Source organism: Pristis pectinata, chromosome 6 (assembly GCF_009764475.1).
Source record: "Pristis pectinata isolate sPriPec2 chromosome 6, sPriPec2.1.pri, whole genome shotgun sequence".
Lineage (NCBI taxonomy): Eukaryota > Metazoa > Chordata > Chondrichthyes > Rhinopristiformes > Pristidae > Pristis > Pristis pectinata.
The window spans coordinates 44,990,907-44,998,803 of record NC_067410.1 but is presented as its reverse complement, the minus strand read 5'-3'; positions in this window follow the sequence as shown (position 1 = coordinate 44,998,803).

The following is a 7,897-nucleotide window of genomic DNA, read 5'->3' as shown; positions in this document are numbered from 1 at the left end:
CCAGGAGATTCACAGTCTGCTGAGGGCTAGATCCGTGGCATTCAAGACCAGTGATCCAGAATCCTACAAGAAGTCCAGGTACGACCTACAGAGAGCCATCATGAGAATGAAAAGGCAATTCCATGTGAAGATAGAGATGCAATCAGATGCACGACAGCTTTGGCAGGGTTTGCGTGTCATTACTTCCTATAAGGCAAAACCTAACAGCATAAATGGCAGTGATGCTTCACACCCAGATGAGCTCAATGCCCTTTATGCACGCTTTGAAAGGGAGAATAACACTACACTTGTGCAAATCCCCACAGCATCCAGCGACCCTGTGATCTCTGTCTCAGAGGCTGATGTCAGAACATCCTTCAAGAGGGTGAACCCTCGCAAGGCGACAGCCCCCAGCTGTTTACCTGGCCGGGTACTGAAAACCTGTGCCAACCAACTGGCTGGAGTGTTCAAGGACATCTTCAACCTCTCACTGCTGTGGTCTGAGGTTCCTACCTGCTTCAAAAGGGCATCGATCATATCGGTACCCAAGGAGAGCAGAGTGAGCTGCCTCAATGACTATTGACGTTTGACTTGTCTCTGATTATGTTTTTTGGCTCTAATTGTTTTTGCACAGTTTTTTTTCTTCACTGTCTTGTATAGTTTATGTATAACTTATGTTTTGTGTGTTGTCTGAACCTACGTACCTGTGATGCTGCTCCAAGCAAGTTTTTCATTGTACCTGTACTTCACTGTACTTGTAGGCATGACAATAAACGCGACTTGACTTGAAGTCAGAATGCACTGTATGAGATTTTTGATTATATTTTGTTATCAATTTCCTTGGTTAGTGAATGCTATGTGTTTGTTAAGTACATTCTGAAATCCATTTACTAAACCACCTGAATGTATGTAAGTCATTTGCTACCAGATCTAATGCATGTGGTTAAAGCAGTGTTGTCATGGCTGTGTCTGTGGCTAGTCAATTTCTGTTGAAGAACGCTTATCCATTTGGCTTTGACAATGTTTCTGTGATTCTCTCCCTGATAAATCGTAAATAGATCTCATTGCAAACCCACGTGTGAACATTGGAATTGCTAGATATTAAAACAAAGACCCATCCATCTTGCTAATCATATGATAAGCACAATAATGAGAGATTAAGTAACCATAGCAATTTATCTCTACAACCAACAGGGACTTGAGGCAAGGAGAGCTCCAGTGTTGCAGAACATTGGAGGTCCTAGGTCCACATTCATTTGTTTCATACAAGTGTGCTACACTTATCACAGCATGACTCAAACTACTCGCTATTGTAGGCTAAGCAGTTTCTTTTTGAAGGAAATCTAACTAATTTGCATATGACTGGAATGATGCTCACTGTTTTTACCATATCTCTGGGGAGCCTTTTCCTTAGCTGGGCCACTCAGTAAATATTGCTACAGCCTTCTATTTGACCTTCCTTCCCTTCGAGACCAAGACATCTTTGGTCCAGTCTGCTCAATATGTTGCCAGTAATTCACCCACCTGCAACTCTTGAGATCAAATTCAGCCACTCGCTTTGTAAATCATATTGAGATAAAAGGGATAGGGATATTGTTAATTATATGTACATTATTAGTTTTTCTAATGTGTAATCTTATGAATTGTAAATCATTTTATGAATTTGTGAAATCAGTGCACTTTAGACCTCTCCATTGTTTCTGGAAGATGTGATCAGGTGCAATTGAAAGAAAAATTTCCTTTTCATAACTGTGTGCTGGAAGTAATTGCTAACCATGCCTAAGAGCTGTAGGGCACTGGGCTGTTTAATTAGCTGCATACGTTAGACACTGTCCCACATTCCCCAAATAACACCATGCACCACTTTCAGCACCCCAAGAGAGAAGACTGAAATAGTCAGGTCAAACACAGGTATGTCTATCAAATATAGATAAAGTAGTTCATTCAGTTGTTTTGTAATCCGAAGTTTCCATTGGAAATTTGCAGTGTTAGCCTCTTTTTGAGTGCCCATTTTATCATCGTGGAAATGACTGCGCAGTGCAAACATGAGAGGAAGCTACAGCTTGGCAAAACACAGAAACCTAACCAACAATCTCATTAGCAGAAATTGGTAGGCAAAGTTCTAAACTTAAACAAAAATATTTTGCTACTTAATCCAACCATGGATCCATAGTAGAACTCTCAGGTCCTATTCAGTTTGAGCCCTACTTCGTCAACTTTGATCCCATAACATTTGCTGATGTTTCAGTCCAGTGGTGTAGGAGCGCTGCACAGTTTGGAGTGGTAAATCTTGGATGACATTAAACCAAGGGTCCAGTCTGCCATCTTTGGTGAACATTATCAATGCCATGATATTATTTCAAAGAAGAGGGGGGGATTTCTCCAGTGTGTGAGCAATATGTATTTATTTATTGACTAGCATCTCTAAAATAGGTCATGGGATCATTGATGTTTGTGTGATCTTGCTATGTGCATCTGGTCATCGCATTTCCTACATTACAACAATGACTGCACTTCAAAAGTGCTGTGCTCACTGTAAACATGTTTTGAGAAGTCCTGCGGACATGAAAGGCACTTTAGAAAAGTAATTATTTTCAGTCCAACAGCTTACTTGAATAATAAGTCACAGCCCTTGTTACATATTCATAGCACTTCTGGAAAACAAAATGAACGTTGCATCTGGGTCAAAATTAATAGGGTGGGAGCAATTGAAGGGAAGCAGAATGGTTGGGAGGAGGGTAGCCAGAACAATAACATGATTTTGGAAACCTGCAAAGGATACAACCTGAGCTGAAGGGATTGAGAAATAGTGGGCGCACATGAAAGGGAAAAGAGGAACACCAGGTGTAGGCATCTGCAGCTGTTCAATCGCTGTTGAAAGCAGCAAAGTGTCACTGGGGTGAGGGGTGGGTTGGGGAATGCTCTGTGCACCCTCTGCAGAAGAGTGGTAAAGGTCATCACTGTCACAAGGTTCAGGCTCCAGTTGACCACTAATGTACTAGCCCTGTGATGTGGTAGCATTCAGTGTCTCCGAATCTGCAGACGTTGCTGGTGGCTTCTTAGTGGCAATTGAGCACCACTGGCACTTGATTATCCTGTGACCCTTTAATCTGATTCAACCACATGGCGGATAGAAAAACCAATGTGCCATTAATTGTAACATCCTCTAGCCCCATGAGCTCCTGCAAAAGTTGGTCAAGATTTTCACATAGCCTACACGTTCCTCGGCCTCTTAAACCGTCAGTATCCACTGAAGCACAGCAATCAGCTTCTGGTTTCCAAGAAGATGACAAAAATCAGCATTTCTGATAAACTGCCCACCATTATGGCAAACTCAAAAGTTAAGTAAATACATGTTAAAATCCAAGAGGAGTTAAAAGAAACATATAAAAATCCAATTAAATAGTGAGTAGGAGCCTCTGTTTTGTTTGGGGATATGCTAATAAACCCTACATTGTCTGGTGTGACCAGTAAGTTAATTTTTAAAAAATGTACATCCTATAAATCTGAAACAAAAACAGAAAATGCTGGAAACATCCAGCAGGCCAGACGGCATCTGTGGAAAGAGGAGCAAAGTTAAGGTTTCACGACAAAGGTCCTTCAATATCTAGCTAATTTAATTTGGGCAACTTCATGGAAATCACTAGCCTTTGATTCATTACCATTTGGCCTTTTTATTTGGAGATCTGGTTAGAAAGGTATGCTGAACCTTTAGCTAAGAATCACTAAATCACCTAGTAAGACCTAGTAAGAATCACCTAGTAAGTGCATCAATCACTTTGCAAAACCAAAGCCTATGGAAGGAAAGTCAGTAACAATGTAAATCGATAGGCTCTGATTCAGAAAGCCAAGTTTTGTACAGATTGGAGGATGGTGGACTTCTCCAGAAGTCAGTGCTCGGGCCACTGCTTTTTATTTTGATATAACTGACTTGGATATCGGTGTGAGCCAAAATCTAAAACTTTGCAGATACCACAAAACTTAAAGGCTAGATTTGATTAGATCAGATTATTTTATTGTCATATACACCAGGGTGCTATGAAATTCCTTGTTCATGTAAAGCTCATGGAGTAAACAGTATATGTGCTAATAATAAATACAACAATAAGTACAACAAGCACAAAAAGAGCAGAATGGTGCAAAGATTGTAGTGCAATCTAGTGCAACAAAAAAATACTGAAGTGACAATAGTGGAATAACCAAGAGAGGTAGTGTTAGGAGTACGAGAATGTGGTAGCACCACGGATAGGGAGGAATGGAAGAGGTGATTGGTTCAGGAGTCTGATCATGGGGAAGACGCTGTTCTTAAGTCTGGACATACTGGCTTTCAAGCTCTTATACCTTCTCCCAGAAGTTAGAAGAGAATCTTTTCCCAGAAGTATGTGAAGATTAAGGTGGATGATTAACAGGCTGCACGAGGATATAAATGGGCTTGTCATTTTGGGCAACAGGAGGCAGATGAAATTTAATACAGAAATGTATGAAGGGATATATTTTGGGAGAAACAATGTAGTGATAAAGTATTTTGGAGTAAAGGATGACTTGCTTCAAGTTCTGAGGGTTCTGAGGTAGCTGATGAGGCCAATACGGGACCTGCAGATTCTGGCAGAACTTCTTCAAGGTTGGAACCTACAATCTCTCCTACAGGTGGAGTAGGAAGTGCTTGGGGCAGGCAGTCAGGTTGTTTGGAGGTAATGCACTCTCTTCACTATTTACAAGGGGTTTCTGCATGTTCCCGCTGAAGGGACTTGAAGAACTTAGTACCATCTTGAACGATCGTTCTCTATTTTGAGTGGTCAAGGGGCAGGAATTCCCGCAAGTTAGAGCGAATGTTATATTTTTCTTGAGGCTTTGAAAACAGTCATCCATTAGATCCTGTTGCTAATCTCCTGCTTGGAGTCAAAGGTATGGTGTTGGGCATGTGAATAACATGGCCTGCCCAGTGAAGCTGACTGAGTTGAATCAGAGACTTGATGCTGGTGCTGTTGGCCTGGGAGAGGATGTTGGGAATTGGTTTATTATTGTCACAAGAACCGAGGTACAGTGAAAAACTTGTTTTGCATACCATTCATACAGATCAATTCATTACACAGTGCATTGAGGTAGTACAAGGTAAAATAACAACAATATGCAGAATTAAGTGAAACAGCTACAGACAAAGTGCAGTGCGGGTAGACAATAAGGTGCAAGGTCATAACGAGGTAGATTGTGAAGTCAAGAGTCCATCGTACTAAGGAACTGTTCAATAGTCTTATCACAGTAGGGTAAGAAGCCGTCCTTGAGCCTGGTGGTATGTGCTTTTAGGCTTTTGTATCTTCTGCCCGATGGGAGAGGGGAGATGGGTCTTTGATTATGCTGACTACTTTACTGAGGCAGCGAGAAGTATAGAGTCCATGGAGGAGTGGCTGGTTTCTGTGATGTGCTGCACACCTCTCTGTAGTTTCTTGCAACCACGGCCAGAGCAGTTGCCATTCCAAGCCATGATGCATCCAGATAAGACGCTTTCTATGGTGTGTTGGTAAAAATTGATGAGGGTCAAAGGGGACATGCCAAATTTCTTTAGCTTCCTGAGGAAGTAGAGGCACTGGCAAGCCTTCTTGGCCATGGCATCTATGTGGTTGGACCAAGACAGGCTATTGGTGATGTTCACTCTTAGGAACTTAGGAAGCTCTCAACCCTCTTGACCTCAGCACTGTTGATGTAAACAGGAGCATCTGCACTGCCCCCCTTCCTGAAGTCAATGACCAGCTCTTTTGTTTTGCTGACATTGAGGGAAAGGTTGTTGTCATGATACCATGTTACTAAGCTCGCTATCTTTTTGATCTTCACTCTTTTCCTCAGATAGCCAAAGGTTGTGATGTGGCATTGAAGGCAGTGGTGAATTTCCTTCGATGAAAGGTGGCTCCTTAGGTTTGGAAGTGGCTTACGTTTCCCAGAATCACATCTGGACCTTTATTGTAAGGGGATGGTGGTGTATCATGGGGACAGGTTGGTTGACATTTCTTTTGCAGATGTTAATATGCTTCAGTGAACAAGCCAATGATGACCTGGAACTCATCCTGAAAACATGGGCATTCACAAATGCGATCTGCATGCTACAGTTCTGACCGAGGATGGAGTGACCTTGGTTACGGAAGTAATATAGGTTGAATAGTTCCCTGTTTGTCGTTTAGATTAGCACCACTCCAGCCGGAAGTGAGGTTCAGCATTGAGGTGAGAGAGATCGAGAAAGGCGTTGTGGCAATGACTCAGCCTTGCTTGACCATGGTCAGTCCTGAGATTAGGTCTGTTGTGGACCCATTTGTTAAAATCATGGTTTTTATGCCATCAGATGTGGGATGGTGATGAGTTTCTGGGAAGTTAGAAGGGATGTATTTTGGCTGGAAGAATGAGGAGAGTCAATGTTAGCTTAAGGGCACAGCTCCATAAGATGTGGAGGAACGGAGGGACTTGGGTGTACGAAAGTGGCAGGACATGTTGAGAGAGTTGATAGGGTTCTGAGATTCAGAATATAGAAACAGGGAGGCTGTGTTGAACCTTTATAAACACAGGTTAACATAATGTGAAGGTCCTGGAAAGATTACAAATGGAATTTACAGAATGATTCCAGGGATGAGAGATTTCAGGTAGAAGGATAAAATGGAAGAGTTGAAGTTGTTTCCTTTGGAGGAAAGAAGTTTGAGATGAATTTTGATGGTCATGAATTTTGATGAATATCATGATGTGTTCAGGTGGAGTAAATATAGAGATGTTCCCTTTAGTAGATTGTTTGAGCCAAGAAATAGTGATTCAAAGTTATGGGCAAAAGCCACAGGGAAAAATTTGTTTATGCAAAGGCAGGTTATGTTCTGCACCTCACTGCTTGTAAGGAAGATAGAAACAAATTCATTCAGGGCTATCAGAAGAGAATTGGATCAGCACTTGAGGGAACATTGCAGGGCTACAGAGAAAAAGCAGGGGAATGGGACTGAATCGAATGCTTAGAAAGAGCTAGCATGGACCTGATGAGCTGAATGGCCTGATGTAATGACTCTATGGTTCCACATGTGAAAATGAGCACCAGATGCCAAGATATTTTGGTTTATTTTATGGTTTACATATGAAGTCAGGTTCAGGACTCTTAAGGATTTATTACCAAAGGATTGGCATATTTTACCTGAGCTACAAAAACCTAGAGCTGGTGAATTAAAAGGAAGGCCATGGGCTCCAAGTTTGTCTAAAAGAAATGAGCTCGCCAGTAAAATAGTTATCCAAAGCTGCCTGAGACTGTGGGTAAAGTTTATTAGCATACTCCAGGAAGAAAATGGATATAACTTTGGAAAAGCCTCACGCATATGAAGATTCCAGCTAAGTAAGACTGCTTCAGTGATCCTCATATCAAGGTTGTATGTTGGCTGGGTGGGTTTTTGGTTATAATTCATACAGCAGTCAGCCATTTCTCAACTGCACTTTCTGATCAATACTTATAGAGCAGCATTGTAGGATCTTGGGAGTGGAAAAACTAAACAGTAATGGAAAGGAAGAATGTGCTTTAAAAAGGCTTAAAATCTCTTAAAATAAGTGGAGCAGTGCATCATTCAAAGGGTTACTTCTGTGTTTTCTGGCTTATAAAAGTAGTCCAGTAACACATCATTCCTGATTAGATCGTTTGTGGATCTCAAGGCAATTCTTGTATTTATAGAACTGCCTGCTTTTCCATCCTCCCCTTATTCACACTGTTTATCAAGATGATAAATTTTTTACAGATAGCAGAGAAAATACAGTGCCCAGTTTTCTCCCCAGTCCCAATACAGGGATTTTAGTCTTTAATTCTCCTTCTCTTTCCCTGAAGCAGCTTTTTAGTAGCCATCCATCACTTCACCCAAAAGGTCATTTCTGGAGCGCAAATCTTGGTTATATTCAGATATCTGGTAATGAA